At 46.4% G+C, this 15,015-nt stretch overlaps 8 non-coding genes across 8 annotated transcripts; all 8 read right to left on the bottom strand.

The window, feature by feature from the left end:
* Positions 1–1,106: 1,106 nt before the first annotated feature.
* Positions 1,107–1,179, bottom strand: trnav-uac (transfer RNA valine (anticodon UAC)). Its single transcript has one exon. It is a non-coding gene; the product is annotated as a tRNA-Val (tRNA).
* Positions 1,180–2,304: 1,125 nt separating this feature from the next.
* trnal-aag (transfer RNA leucine (anticodon AAG)) lies at positions 2,305–2,386 on the bottom strand. Its single transcript has one exon. It is a non-coding gene; the product is annotated as a tRNA-Leu (tRNA).
* A 1,660-nt stretch (positions 2,387–4,046) lies between these two features.
* Positions 4,047–4,119, bottom strand: trnav-uac (transfer RNA valine (anticodon UAC)). Its single transcript has one exon. It is a non-coding gene; the product is annotated as a tRNA-Val (tRNA).
* Positions 4,120–5,244: 1,125 nt separating this feature from the next.
* On the bottom strand, positions 5,245–5,326 carry trnal-aag (transfer RNA leucine (anticodon AAG)). The gene has a single exon. It is a non-coding gene; the product is annotated as a tRNA-Leu (tRNA).
* Positions 5,327–6,986: 1,660 nt separating this feature from the next.
* On the bottom strand, positions 6,987–7,059 carry trnav-uac (transfer RNA valine (anticodon UAC)). The gene has a single exon. It is a non-coding gene; the product is annotated as a tRNA-Val (tRNA).
* Positions 7,060–8,184: 1,125 nt separating this feature from the next.
* On the bottom strand, positions 8,185–8,266 carry trnal-aag (transfer RNA leucine (anticodon AAG)). Its single transcript has one exon. It is a non-coding gene; the product is annotated as a tRNA-Leu (tRNA).
* A 1,660-nt stretch (positions 8,267–9,926) lies between these two features.
* Positions 9,927–9,999, bottom strand: trnav-uac (transfer RNA valine (anticodon UAC)). The gene has a single exon. It is a non-coding gene; the product is annotated as a tRNA-Val (tRNA).
* A 1,125-nt stretch (positions 10,000–11,124) lies between these two features.
* On the bottom strand, positions 11,125–11,206 carry trnal-aag (transfer RNA leucine (anticodon AAG)). The gene has a single exon. It is a non-coding gene; the product is annotated as a tRNA-Leu (tRNA).
* Positions 11,207–15,015: the final 3,809 nt, after the last annotated feature.

Genomic DNA, 15,015 nt, shown 5'->3' with positions numbered 1-15,015 from the left:
GGAAGGTCTGACCTCGGGGCCGGTTCGAGATGCCACTTTCCTTGCCTTTTACCTAACCGTGCAATTTGCTGCAGATTGCACCTGGACATGAGCCTCATGGATACCAACTGAGTTGGAAACCTGTGTGGGAATCGATGAGAATAAGCGACTCAATAAAGTTTAACAAGTTCCATGGTGCTTTTTAGAAATGCAGTTTCTCTTCACCTCAATCCAAAAGGCAGTTTCCGAACATAGTAACAGAAGTCAAAAGGTAATTACCTCACCCCACCCCCACTCCGGAAGAGGTGCTAACTGCCCTTGATTGCTTTTTGTTCACGATGTGAAGAGCTCTCACGCCTGAGTCACCGTCACGTCTCTGGTTGCTGAGTGAATCACAACGAAGGACTTTCTCCAGAGCTGCAACTGCCTCACTTCCCCACTCGCCCTCCCCGTTTACATTTTCCTGCTCGTCAGTGATTTAATGAAAACCAAATGGATGCGATGTCATTCTGTAGCCTCTCTGTCGATTCCTCCGTTTCCGTTCCAACCTGGCTTAGATCTCGGGGCGCACCTTAATACTAGCGACGCTATGAAAGCACAGGTCCAGAGGTTCCTCTGAGAGTGGAATTTCTTTCATTGCTGTTGCTGATTGAATGAGCCACTAACGTGCGAACTGCTCCAAAACATGATTCAGGACCTCTGGTGCCAATTCTCACACGTTGAATAACGACAGACACCTTCCAAATGAGGTCTTTCAGAGACGACTTTGGGATACATTTGACAGACAGACTAGTTGAGGAATCCGTGGTGCACTGTGACACCAGCACATCAGCTTCTTCCCTGTCTTTGAACCGGGCCGCCTGCGCAAGGAATGCGAATGCGGTAATGCTTTTCGTGGAAGGATCAGAAGGGGGTAACTACACTCTCAAACAGAATGGCATATGATCAGAACCAGGTTGGAGAAAAACTTTACAATGCTTTTGCACAGTAATTAAACGGAGCGGCATTGCATTGCACTACGAGCGACGATTTATTCGAGCAAACTCGAAGGCAGGTTTGCACATGGGAAAGCAAGCAAGAAAGCTCCGTTCTTGTCGATGTCAAAGGCTGCAGTTGAAGAGCAAAGCAGTTTCTGCCCAGTTTCGAACTGGGGACCTTTCGCGTGTAAGGCGAACGTGATGACCACTACACTACAGAAACAAGCCTCGGTCGTCCCCGCTGCAGCTCAGTGGCATCCAGCACTGAAAGTTGAAGCCATTCGACCTTTCACCTTTCTGTTTCCGTTAGCTCGTTGTTTAATGGGACTTGTTTAATTTTGGCTATGTGGTGAGCATGGACGAGATACACCGAAGTATCTGTTTCCACGCGGTGTACCCCAATAACGTTGTGTCGCTTACACCTGCTTTAAAGAATTACGTTTTTGCGGAGCTTACCGTCGCAGTCTGTGGCAAAATCTTTTCGTCTGTTCGACTGCTCACGGGAAAGGTAGCATTGTGAAACACTGCAGAAACGAACGACTTCCTTACTTTTGCTCCGACTGACCATACTCCGTGAAAATTTCCCAGATTCTCAGTTGAGGATTTTTGCAGCTGGAAGTTACCTCAGAAACCCTGTTAATTCGTAATGTATTGAGCGAATCGCAAAACAGAAAGCATTTAACACGGAACACAAACAAAACGGGAAAACCAAATGCATTTTCAGACACAGCGAGCATGAATGCTAAATGTGAGACAGTCAGGGGGCATGAGCCATAACGTAATCACACAACTAACAACAGGGCAATTCCAAACTACTCTTTCAAACATACTGGAGCCTGAGTGCACCACCACTTCCCAGACAATGCTGCAAAGAGACAAAAAAAGAACATAATAAGAATGGGCCATAAAAAGTGAATTTCACCAATCACAGTCTCGATTAGATTACCTTTCCCTTCCGATGACTCCAGGACTGAAATGAAGGAAGTGGGAGAAATTCAATAACATATGACATCGAAATACATTGGAACGATTTTCTCATTGGCCAGAAAACCAAATAACGACGAGTCGAGTCACCGCAGGACTCTGTTTCGCAACAACGATGAAATAGCAGTCTCCATTCGGTTCCAGTAAAAGCTCAACTTGCCTGGAACAGAAAGCAAGAGTAGAGCCGCTGGCGATTTTCCGCGCGGGAGGCGAACACGAGCATGACAGCACAGACACTTTGGAAAATTCGGCACTTACCAACACCACAATCAATTCCCCGGGATGCAAACTCATTTTGCTTCTGTTTTAAACAGAAATGCCGCAGGGGATCGAAACAGCATTTAAACTAGCTGCTCCGCAGAAATGGCAGCGGTGGGATTCGAACCCACGCCTCTGTCGAGGCTGGAGCCTTAATCCAGCGCCTTAGACCGCTCGGCCACACTACCAACACGCCCACGACTCCATTTTCTTGCACTTCCAATTGTGTTCCTGCATAACAACAGATGTAAACTCACGTGAAAAGGGTTCCATGATCCCTCTCCGACTCGCACAGCTGCTGGGATGTGCCCGTCTACAATATCAATTTCTCAGCAGTTAACGATAGCCCATCAATCCAGACAAAAATCACTGGTAAACTGAGTCTATCTTCTCAGACTTCGATTCAGCTACAGATGTATCTGTGAGTGCGTGAGAATATATGATCGATTATGATTGGGTCAAATTACCATGAGCTACTTGACATTACTGCAATTTCGATTCTTGCTTTGCTCAATGATTTCACCCATTGCTCGAAACAGGACAACTTTCACGTTTACACGGAACATGAAACACACCGGACTACAGGGGAAATGCACAAAGCTGAGCAGGCCGTGTCCCAAATCATACCGTGCAGCATAGTTTCAGTCACTGTGTCTGTTTTGCAGAATAAGGTTCCCAAAGAATGTTCCACCCTAAAACCGGAGGTAGCATTACAATTCGAGAAGGACAGATTACATTGTGAGGAAGGTCTGACCTCGGGGCCGGTTCGAGATGCCACTTTCCTTGCCTTTTACCTAACCGTGCAATTTGCTGCAGATTGCACCTGGACATGAGCCTCATGGATACCAACTGAGTTGGAAACCTGTGTGGGAATCGATGAGAATAAGCGACTCAATAAAGTTTAACAAGTTCCATGGTGCTTTTTAGAAATGCAGTTTCTCTTCACCTCAATCCAAAAGGCAGTTTCCGAACATAGTAACAGAAGTCAAAAGGTAATTACCTCACCCCACCCCCACTCCGGAAGAGGTGCTAACTGCCCTTGATTGCTTTTTGTTCACGATGTGAAGAGCTCTCACGCCTGAGTCACCGTCACGTCTCTGGTTGCTGAGTGAATCACAACGAAGGACTTTCTCCAGAGCTGCAACTGCCTCACTTCCCCACTCGCCCTCCCCGTTTACATTTTCCTGCTCGTCAGTGATTTAATGAAAACCAAATGGATGCGATGTCATTCTGTAGCCTCTCTGTCGATTCCTCCGTTTCCGTTCCAACCTGGCTTAGATCTCGGGGCGCACCTTAATACTAGCGACGCTATGAAAGCACAGGTCCAGAGGTTCCTCTGAGAGTGGAATTTCTTTCATTGCTGTTGCTGATTGAATGAGCCACTAACGTGCGAACTGCTCCAAAACATGATTCAGGACCTCTGGTGCCAATTCTCACACGTTGAATAACGACAGACACCTTCCAAATGAGGTCTTTCAGAGACGACTTTGGGATACATTTGACAGACAGACTAGTTGAGGAATCCGTGGTGCACTGTGACACCAGCACATCAGCTTCTTCCCTGTCTTTGAACCGGGCCGCCTGCGCAAGGAATGCGAATGCGGTAATGCTTTTCGTGGAAGGATCAGAAGGGGGTAACTACACTCTCAAACAGAATGGCATATGATCAGAACCAGGTTGGAGAAAAACTTTACAATGCTTTTGCACAGTAATTAAACGGAGCGGCATTGCATTGCACTACGAGCGACGATTTATTCGAGCAAACTCGAAGGCAGGTTTGCACATGGGAAAGCAAGCAAGAAAGCTCCGTTCTTGTCGAAGTCAAAGGCTGCAGTTGAAGAGCAAAGCAGTTTCTGCCCAGTTTCGAACTGGGGACCTTTCACGTGTAAGGCGAACGTGATGACCACTACACTACAGAAACAAGCCTCGGTCGTCCCCGCTGCAGCTCAGTGGCATCCAGCACAGAAAGTTGAAGCCATTCGACCTTTCACCTTTCTGTTTCCGTTAGCTCGTTGTTTAATGGGACTTGTTTAATTTTGGCTATGTGGTGAGCATGGACGAGATACACCGAAGTATCTGTTTCCACGCGGTGTACCCCAATAACGTTGTGTCGCTTACACCTGCTTTAAAGAATTACGTTTTTGCGGAGCTTACCGTCGCAGTCTGTGGCAAAATCTTTTCGTCTGTTCGACTGCTCACGGGAAAGGTAGCATTGTGAAACACTGCAGAAACGAACGACTTCCTTACTTTTGCTCCGACTGACCATACTCCGTGAAAATTTCCCAGATTCTCAGTTGAGGATTTTTGCAGCTGGAAGTTACCTCAGAAACCCTGTTAATTCGTAATGTATTGAGCGAATCGCAAAACAGAAAGCATTTAACACGGAACACAAACAAAACGGGAAAACCAAATGCATTTTCAGACACAGCGAGCATGAATGCTAAATGTGAGACAGTCAGGGGGCATGAGCCATAACGTAATCACACAACTAACAACAGGGCAATTCCAAACTACTCTTTCAAACATACTGGAGCCTGAGTGCACCACCACTTCCCAGACAATGCTGCAAAGAGACAAAAAAAGAACATAATAAGAATGGGCCATAAAAAGTGAATTTCACCAATCACAGTCTCGATTAGATTACCTTTCCCTTCCGATGACTCCAGGACTGAAATGAAGGAAGTGGGAGAAATTCAATAACATATGACATCGAAATACATTGGAACGATTTTCTCATTGGCCAGAAAACCAAATAACGACGAGTCGAGTCACCGTAGGACTCTGTTTCGCAACAACGATGAAATAGCAGTCTCCATTCGGTTCCAGTAAAAGCTCAACTTGCCTGGAACAGAAAGCAAGAGTAATGCCGCTGGCGATTTTCCGCGCGGGAGGCGAACACGAGCATGACAGCACAGACACTTTGGAAAATTCGGCACTTACCAACACCACAATCAATTCCCCGGGATGCAAACTCATTTTGCTTCTGTTTTAAACAGAAATGCCGCAGGGGATCGAAACAGCATTTAAACTAGCTGCTCCGCAGAAATGGCAGCGGTGGGATTCGAACCCACGCCTCTGTCGAGACTGGAGCCTTAATCCAGCGCCTTAGACCGCTCGGCCACACTACCAACACGCCCACGACTCCATTTTCTTGCACTTCCAATTGTGTTCCTGCATAACAACAGATGTAAACTCACGTGAAAAGGGTTCCATGATCCCTCTCCGACTCGCACAGCTGCTGGGATGTGCCCGTCTACAATATCAATTTCTCAGCAGTTAACGATAGCCCATCAATCCAGACAAAAATCACTGGTAAACTGAGTCTATCTTCTCAGACTTCGATTCAGCTACAGATGTATCTGTGAGTGCGTGAGAATATATGATCGATTATGATTGGGTCAAATTACCATGAGCTACTTGACATTACTGCAATTTCGATTCTTGCTTTGCTCAATGATTTCACCCATTGCTCGAAACAGGACAACTTTCACGTTTACACGGAACATGAAACACACCGGACTACAGGGGAAATGCACAAAGCTGAGCAGGCCGTGTCCCAAATCATACCGTGCAGCATAGTTTCAGTCACTGTGTCTGTTTTGCAGAATAAGGTTCCCAAAGAATGTTCCACCCTAAAACCGGAGGTAGCATTACAATTCGAGAAGGACAGATTACATTGTGAGGAAGGTCTGACCTCGGGGCCGGTTCGAGATGCCACTTTCCTTGCCTTTTACCTAACCGTGCAATTTGCTGCAGATTGCACCTGGACATGAGCCTCATGGATACCAACTGAGTTGGAAACCTGTGTGGGAATCGATGAGAATAAGCGACTCAATAAAGTTTAACAAGTTCCATGGTGCTTTTTAGAAATGCAGTTTCTCTTCACCTCAATCCAAAAGGCAGTTTCCGAACATAGTAACAGAAGTCAAAAGGTAATTACCTCACCCCACCCCCACTCCGGAAGAGGTGCTAACTGCCCTTGATTGCTTTTTGTTCACGATGTGAAGAGCTCTCACGCCTGAGTCACCGTCACGTCTCTGGTTGCTGAGTGAATCACAACGAAGGACTTTCTCCAGAGCTGCAACTGCCTCACTTCCCCACTCGCCCTCCCCGTTTACATTTTCCTGCTCGTCAGTGATTTAATGAAAACCAAATGGATGCGATGTCATTCTGTAGCCTCTCTGTCGATTCCTCCGTTTCCGTTCCAACCTGGCTTAGATCTCGGGGCGCACCTTAATACTAGCGACGCTATGAAAGCACAGGTCCAGAGGTTCCTCTGAGAGTGGAATTTCTTTCATTGCTGTTGCTGATTGAATGAGCCACTAACGTGCGAACTGCTCCAAAACATGATTCAGGACCTCTGGTGCCAATTCTCACACGTTGAATAACGACAGACACCTTCCAAATGAGGTCTTTCAGAGACGACTTTGGGATACATTTGACAGACAGACTAGTTGAGGAATCCGTGGTGCACTGTGACACCAGCACATCAGCTTCTTCCCTGTCTTTGAACCGGGCCGCCTGCGCAAGGAATGCGAATGCGGTAATGCTTTTCGTGGAAGGATCAGAAGGGGGTAACTACACTCTCAAACAGAATGGCATATGATCAGAACCAGGTTGGAGAAAAACTTTACAATGCTTTTGCACAGTAATTAAACGGAGCGGCATTGCATTGCACTACGAGCGACGATTTATTCGAGCAAACTCGAAGGCAGGTTTGCACATGGGAAAGCAAGCAAGAAAGCTCCGTTCTTGTCGATGTCAAAGGCTGCAGTTGAAGAGCAAAGCAGTTTCTGCCCAGTTTCGAACTGGGGACCTTTCGCGTGTAAGGCGAACGTGATTACCACTACACTACAGAAACAAGCCTCGTTCGTCCCCGCTGCAGCTCAGTGGCATCCAGCACTGAAAGTTGAAGCCATTCGACCTTTCACCTTTCTGTTTCCGTTAGCTCGTTGTTTAATGGGACTTGTTTAATTTTGGCTATGTGGTGAGCATGGACGAGATACACCGAAGTATCTGTTTCCACGCGGTGTACCCCAATAACGTTGTGTCGCTTACACCTGCTTTAAAGAATTACGTTTTTGCGGAGCTTACCGTCGCAGTCTGTGGCAAAATCTTTTCGTCTGTTCGACTGCTCACGGGAAAGGTAGCATTGTGAAACACTGCAGAAACGAACGACTTCCTTACTTTTGCTCCGACTGACCATACTCCGTGAAAATTTCCCAGATTCTCAGTTGAGGATTTTTGCAGCTGGAAGTTACCTCAGAAACCCTGTTAATTCGTAATGTATTGAGCGAATCGCAAAACAGAAAGCATTTAACACGGAACACAAACAAAACGGGAAAACCAAATGCATTTTCAGACACAGCGAGCATGAATGCTAAATGTGAGACAGTCAGGGGGCATGAGCCATAACGTAATCACACAACTAACAACAGGGCAATTCCAAACTACTCTTTCAAACATACTGGAGCCTGAGTGCACCACCACTTCCCAGACAATGCTGCAAAGAGACAAAAAAAGAACATAATAAGAATGGGCCATAAAAAGTGAATTTCACCAATCACAGTCTCGATTAGATTACCTTTCCCTTCCGATGACTCCAGGACTGAAATGAAGGAAGTGGGAGAAATTCAATAACATATGACATCGAAATACATTGGAACGATTTTCTCATTGGCCAGAAAACCAAATAACGACGAGTCGAGTCACCGTAGGACTCTGTTTCGCAACAACGATGAAATAGCAGTCTCCATTCGGTTCCAGTAAAAGCTCAACTTGCCTGGAACAGAAAGCAAGAGTAGAGCCGCTGGCGATTTTCCGCGCGGGAGGCGAACACGAGCATGACAGCACAGACACTTTGGAAAATTCGGCACTTACCAACACCACAATCAATTCCCCGGGATGCAAACTCATTTTGCTTCTGTTTTAAACAGAAATGCCGCAGGGATTCGAAACAGCATTTAAACTAGCTGCTCCGCAGAAATGGCAGCGGTGGGATTCGAACCCACGCCTCTGTCGAGACTGGAGCCTTAATCCAACGCCTTAGACCGCTCGGCCACACTACCAACACGCCCACGACTCCATTTTCTTGCACTTCCAATTGTGTTCCTGCATAACAACAGATGTAAACTCACGTGAAAAGGGTTCCATGATCCCTCTCCGACTCGCACAGCTGCTGGGATGTGCCCGTCTACAATATCAATTTCTCAGCAGTTAACGATAGCCCATCAATCCAGACAAAAATCACTGGTAAACTGAGTCTATCTTCTCAGACTTCGATTCAGCTACAGATGTATCTGTGAGTGCGTGAGAATATATGATCGATTATGATTGGGTCAAATTACCATGAGCTACTTGACATTACTGCAATTTCGATTCTTGCTTTGCTCAATGATTTCACCCATTGCTCGAAACAGGACAACTTTCACGTTTACACGGAACATGAAACACACCGGACTACAGGGGAAATGCACAAAGCTGAGCAGGCCGTGTCCCAAATCATACCGTGCAGCATAGTTTCAGTCACTGTGTCTGTTTTGCAGAATAAGGTTCCCAAAGAATGTTCCACCCTAAAACCGGAGGTAGCATTACAATTCGAGAAGGACAGATTACATTGTGAGGAAGGTCTGACCTCGGGGCCGGTTCGAGATGCCACTTTCCTTGCCTTTTACCTAACCGTGCAATTTGCTGCAGATTGCACCTGGACATGAGCCTCATGGATACCAACTGAGTTGGAAACCTGTGTGGGAATCGATGAGAATAAGCGACTCAATAAAGTTTAACAAGTTCCATGGTGCTTTTTAGAAATGCAGTTTCTCTTCACCTCAATCCAAAAGGCAGTTTCCGAACATAGTAACAGAAGTCAAAAGGTAATTACCTCACCCCACCCCCACTCCGGAAGAGGTGCTAACTGCCCTTGATTGCTTTTTGTTCACGATGTGAAGAGCTCTCACGCCTGAGTCACCGTCACGTCTCTGGTTGCTGAGTGAATCACAACGAAGGACTTTCTCCAGAGCTGCAACTGCCTCACTTCCCCACTCGCCCTCCCCGTTTACATTTTCCTGCTCGTCAGTGATTTAATGAAAACCAAATGGATGCGATGTCATTCTGTAGCCTCTCTGTCGATTCCTCCGTTTCCGTTCCAACCTGGCTTAGATCTCGGGGCGCACCTTAATACTAGCGACGCTATGAAAGCACAGGTCCAGAGGTTCCTCTGAGAGTGGAATTTCTTTCATTGCTGTTGCTGATTGAATGAGCCACTAACGTGCGAACTGCTCCAAAACATGATTCAGGACCTCTGGTGCCAATTCTCACACGTTGAATAACGACAGACACCTTCCAAATGAGGTCTTTCAGAGACGACTTTGGGATACATTTGACAGACAGACTAGTTGAGGAATCCGTGGTGCACTGTGACACCAGCACATCAGCTTCTTCCCTGTCTTTGAACCGGGCCGCCTGCGCAAGGAATGCGAATGCGGTAATGCTTTTCGTGGAAGGATCAGAAGGGGGTAACGACACTCTCAAACAGAATGGCATATGATCAGAACCAGGTTGGAGAAAAACTTTACAATGCTTTTGCACAGTAATTAAACGGAGCGGCATTGCATTGCACTACGAGCGACGATTTATTCGAGCAAACTCGAAGGCAGGTTTGCACATGGGAAAGCAAGCAAGAAAGCTCCGTTCTTGTCGATGTCAAAGGCTGCAGTTGAAGAGCAAAGCAGTTTCTGCCCAGTTTCGAACTGGGGACCTTTCGCGTGTAAGGCGAACGTGATGACCACTACACTACAGAAACAAGCCTCGGTCGTCCCCGCTGCAGCTCAGTGGCATCCAGCACTGAAAGTTGAAGCCATTCGACCTTTCACCTTTCTGTTTCCGTTAGCTCGTTGTTTAATGGGACTTGTTTAATTTTGGCTATGTGGTGAGCATGGACGAGATACACCGAAGTATCTGTTTCCACGCGGTGTACCCCAATAACGTTGTGTCGCTTACACCTGCTTTAAAGAATTACGTTTTTGCGGAGCTTACCGTCGCAGTCTGTGGCAAAATCTTTTCGTCTGTTCGACTGCTCACGGGAAAGGTAGCATTGTGAAACACTGCAGAAACGAACGACTTCCTTACTTTTGCTCCGACTGACCATACTCCGTGAAAATTTCCCATATTCTCAGTTGAGGATTTTTGCAGCTGGAAGTTACCTCAGAAACCCTGTTAATTCGTAATGTATTGAGCGAATCGCAAAACAGAAAGCATTTAACACGGAACACAAACAAAACGGGAAAACCAAACGCATTTTCAGACACAGCGAGCATGAATGCTAAATGTGAGACAGTCAGGGGGCATGAGCCATAACGTAATCACACAACTAACAACAGGGCAATTCCAAACTACTCTTTCAAACATACTGGAGCCTGAGTGCACCACCACTTCCCAGACAATGCTGCAAAGAGACAAAAAAAGAACATAATAAGAATGGGCCATAAAAAGTGAATTTCACCAATCACAGTCTCGATTAGATTACCTTTCCCTTCCGATGACTCCAGGACTGAAATGAAGGAAGTGGGAGAAATTCAATAACATATGACATCGAAATACATTGGAACGATTTTCTCATTGGCCAGAAAACCAAATAACGACGAGTCGAGTCACCGTAGGACTCTGTTTCGCAACAACGATGAAATAGCAGTCTCCATTCGGTTCCAGTAAAAGCTCAACTTGCCTGGAACAGAAAGCAAGAGTAGAGCCGCTGGCGATTTTCCGCGCGGGAGGCGAACACGAGCATGACAGCACAGACACTTTGGAAAATTCGGCACTTACCAACACCACAATCAATTCCCCGGGAAGCAAACTCATTTTGCTTCTGTTTTAAACAGAAATGCCGCAGGGGATCGAAACAGCATTTAAACTAGCTGCTCCGCAGAAATGGCAGCGGTGGGATTCGAACCCACGCCTCTGTCGAGACTGGAGCCTTAATCCAACGCCTTAGACCGCTCGGCCACACTGCCAACACGCCCACGACTCCATTTTCTTGCACTTCCAATTGTGTTCCTGCATAACAACAGATGTAAACTCACGTGAAAAGGGTTCCATGATCCCTCTCCGACTCGCACAGCTGCTGGGATGTGCCCGTCTACAATATCAATTTCTCAGCAGTTAACGATAGCCCATCAATCCAGACAAAAATCACTGGTAAACTGAGTCTATCTTCTCAGACTTCGATTCAGCTACAGATGTATCTGTGAGTGCGTGAGAATATATGATCGATTATGATTGGGTCAAATTACCATGAGCTACTTGACATTACTGCAATTTCGATTCTTGCTTTGCTCAATGATTTCACCCATTGCTCGAAACAGGACAACTTTCACGTTTACACGGAACATGAAACACACCGGACTACAGGGGAAATGCACAAAGCTGAGCAGGCCGTGTCCCAAATCATACCGTGCAGCATAGTTTCAGTCACTGTGTCTGTTTTGCAGAATAAGGTTTTAAAGAATGTTCCACCCTAAAACCGGAGGTAGCATTACAATTCGAGAAGGACAGATTACATTGTGAGGAAGGTCTGACCTCGGGGCCGGTTCGAGATGCCACTTTCCTTGCCTTTTATCTAACCGTGCAATTTGCTGCAGATTGCACCTGGACATGAGCCTCATGGATACCAACTGAGTTGGAAACCTGTGTGGGAATCGATGAGAATAAGCGACTCAATAAAGTTTAACAAGTTCCATGGTGCTTTTTAGAAATGCAGTTTCTCTTCACCTCAATCCAAAAGGCAGTTTCCGAACATAGTAACAGAAGTCAAAAGGTAATTACCTCACCCCACCCCCACTCCGGAAGAGGTGCTAACTGCCCTTGATTGCTTTTTGTTCACGATGTGAAGAGCTCTCACGCCTGAGTCACCGTCACGTCTCTGGTTGCTGAGTGAATCACAACGAAGGACTTTCTCCAGAGCTGCAACTGCCTCACTTCCCCACTCGCCCTCCCCGTTTACATTTTCCTGCTCGTCAGTGATTTAATGAAAACCAAATGGATGCGATGTCATTCTGTAGCCTCTCTGTCGATTCCTCCGTTTCCGTTCCAACCTGGCTTAGATCTCGGGGCGCACCTTAATACTAGCGACGCTATGAAAGCACAGGTCCAGAGGTTCCTCTGAGAGTGGAATTTCTTTCATTGCTGTTGCTGATTGAATGAGCCACTAACGTGCGAACTGCTCCAAAACATGATTCAGGACCTCTGGTGCCAATTCTCACACGTTGAATAACGACAGACACCTTCCAAATGAGGTCTTTCAGAGACGACTTTGGGATACATTTGACAGACAGACTAGTTGAGGAATCCGTGGTGCACTGTGACACCAGCACATCAGCTTCTTCCCTGTCTTTGAACCGGGCCGCCTGCGCAAGGAATGCGAATGCGGTAATGCTTTTCGTGGAAGGATCAGAAGGGGGTAACTACACTCTCAAACAGAATGGCATATGATCAGAACCAGGTTGGAGAAAAACTTTACAATGCTTTTGCACAGTAATTAAACGGAGCGGCATTGCATTGCACTACGAGCGACGATTTATTCGAGCAAACTCGAAGGCAGGTTTGCACATGGGAAAGCAAGCAAGAAAGCTCTGTTCTTGTCGATGTCAAAGGCTGCAGTTGAAGAGCAAAGCAGTTTCTGCCCAGTTGCGAACTGGGGACCTTTCGCGTGTAAGGCGAACGTGATGACCACTACACTACAGAAACAAGCCTCGGTCGTCCCCGCTGCAGCTCAGTGGCATCCAGCACTGAAAGTTGAAGCCATTCGACCTTTCACCTTTCTGTTTCCGTTAGCTCGTTGTTTAATGGGACTTGTTTAATTTTGGCTATGTGGTGAGCATGGACGAGATACACCGAAGTATCTGTTTCCACGCGGTGTACCCCAATAACGTTGTGTCGCTTACACCTGCTTTAAAGAATTACGTTTTTGCGGAGCTTACCGTCGCAGTCTGTGGCAAAATCTTTTCGTCTGTTCGACTGCTCACGGGAAAGGTAGCATTGTGAAACACTGCAGAAACGAACGACTTCCTTACTTTTGCTCCGACTGACCATACTCCGTGAAAATTTCCCAGATTCTCAGTTGAGGATTTTTGCAGCTGGAAGTTACCTCAGAAACCCTGTTAATTCGTAATGTATTGAGCGAATCGCAAAACAGAAAGCATTTAACACGGAACACAAACAAAACGGGAAAACCAAATGCATTTTCAGACACAGCGAGCATGAATGCTAAATGTGAGACAGTCAGGGGGCATGAGCCATAACGTAATCACACAACTAACAACAGGGCAATTCCAAACTACTCTTTCAAACATACTGGAGCCTGAGTGCACCACCACTTCCCAGACAATGCTGCAAAGAGACAAAAAAAGAACATAATAAGAATGGGCCATAAAAAGTGAATTTCACCAATCACAGTCTCGATTAGATTACCTTTCCCTTCCGATGACTCCAGGACTGAAATGAAGGAAGTGGGAGAAATTCAATAACATATGACATCGAAATACATTGGAACGATTTTCTCATTGGCCAGAAAACCAAATAACGACGAGTCGAATCACCGCAGGACTCTGTTTCGCAACAACGATGAAATAGCAGTCTCCATTCGGTTCCAGTAAAAGCTCAACTTGCCTGGAACAGAAAGCAAGAGTAGAGCCGCTGGCGATTTTCCGCGCGGGAGGCGAACACGAGCATGACAGCACAGACACTTTGGAAAATTCGGCACTTACCAACACCACAATCAATTCCCCGGGATGCAAACTCATTTTGCTTCTGTTTTAAACAGAAATGCCGCAGGGGATCGAAACAGCATTTAAACTAGCTGCTCCGCAGAAATGGCAGCGGTGGGATTCGAACCCACGCCTCTGTCGAGGCTGGAGCCTTAATACAGCGCCTTAGACCGCTCGGCCACACTACCAACACGCCCACGACTCCATTTTCTTGCACTTCCAATTGTGTTCCTGCATAACAACAGATGTAAACTCACGTGAAAAGGGTTCCATGATCCCTCTCCGACTCGCACAGCTGCTGGGATGTGCCCGTCTACAATATCAATTTCTCAGCAGTTAACGATAGCCCATCAATCCAGACAAAAATCACTGGTAAACTGAGTCTATCTTCTCAGACTTCGATTCAGCTACAGATGTATCTGTGAGTGCGTGAGAATATATGATCGATTATGATTGGGTCAAATTACCATGAGCTACTTGACATTACTGCAATTTCGATTCTTGCTTTGCTCAATGATTTCACCCATTGCTCGAAACAGGACAACTTTCACGTTTACACGGAACATGAAACACACCGGACTACAGGGGAAATGCACAAAGCTGAGCAGGCCGTGTCCCAAATCATACCGTGCAGCATAGTTTCAGTCACTGTGTCTGTTTTGCAGAATAAGGTTCCCAAAGAATGTTCCACCCTAAAACCGGAGGTAGCATTACAATTCGAGAAGGACAGATTACATTGTGAGGAAGGTCTGACCTCGGGGCCGGTTCGAGATGCCACTTTCCTTGCCTTTTACCTAACCGTGCAATTTGCTGCAGATTGCACCTGGACATGAGCCTCATGGATACCAACTGAGTTGGAAACCTGTGTGGGAATCGATGAGAATAAGCGACTCAATAAAGTTTAACAAGTTCCATGGTGCTTTTTAGAAATGCAGTTTCTCTTCACCTCAATCCAAAAGGCAGTTTCCGAACATAGTAACAGAAGTCAAAAGGTAATTACCTCACCCCACCCCCACTCCGGAAGAGGTGCTAACTGCCCTTGATTGCTTTTTGTTCAC

The sequence above is a fragment of the Chiloscyllium punctatum genome, chromosome 18 (genome assembly GCF_047496795.1).
Source record: "Chiloscyllium punctatum isolate Juve2018m chromosome 18, sChiPun1.3, whole genome shotgun sequence".
Taxonomy (NCBI): Eukaryota; Metazoa; Chordata; class Chondrichthyes; order Orectolobiformes; family Hemiscylliidae; genus Chiloscyllium; species Chiloscyllium punctatum.
Note: the sequence above shows the minus strand (reverse complement) of the source record. Positions and strands in the feature narration are given on the sequence as shown.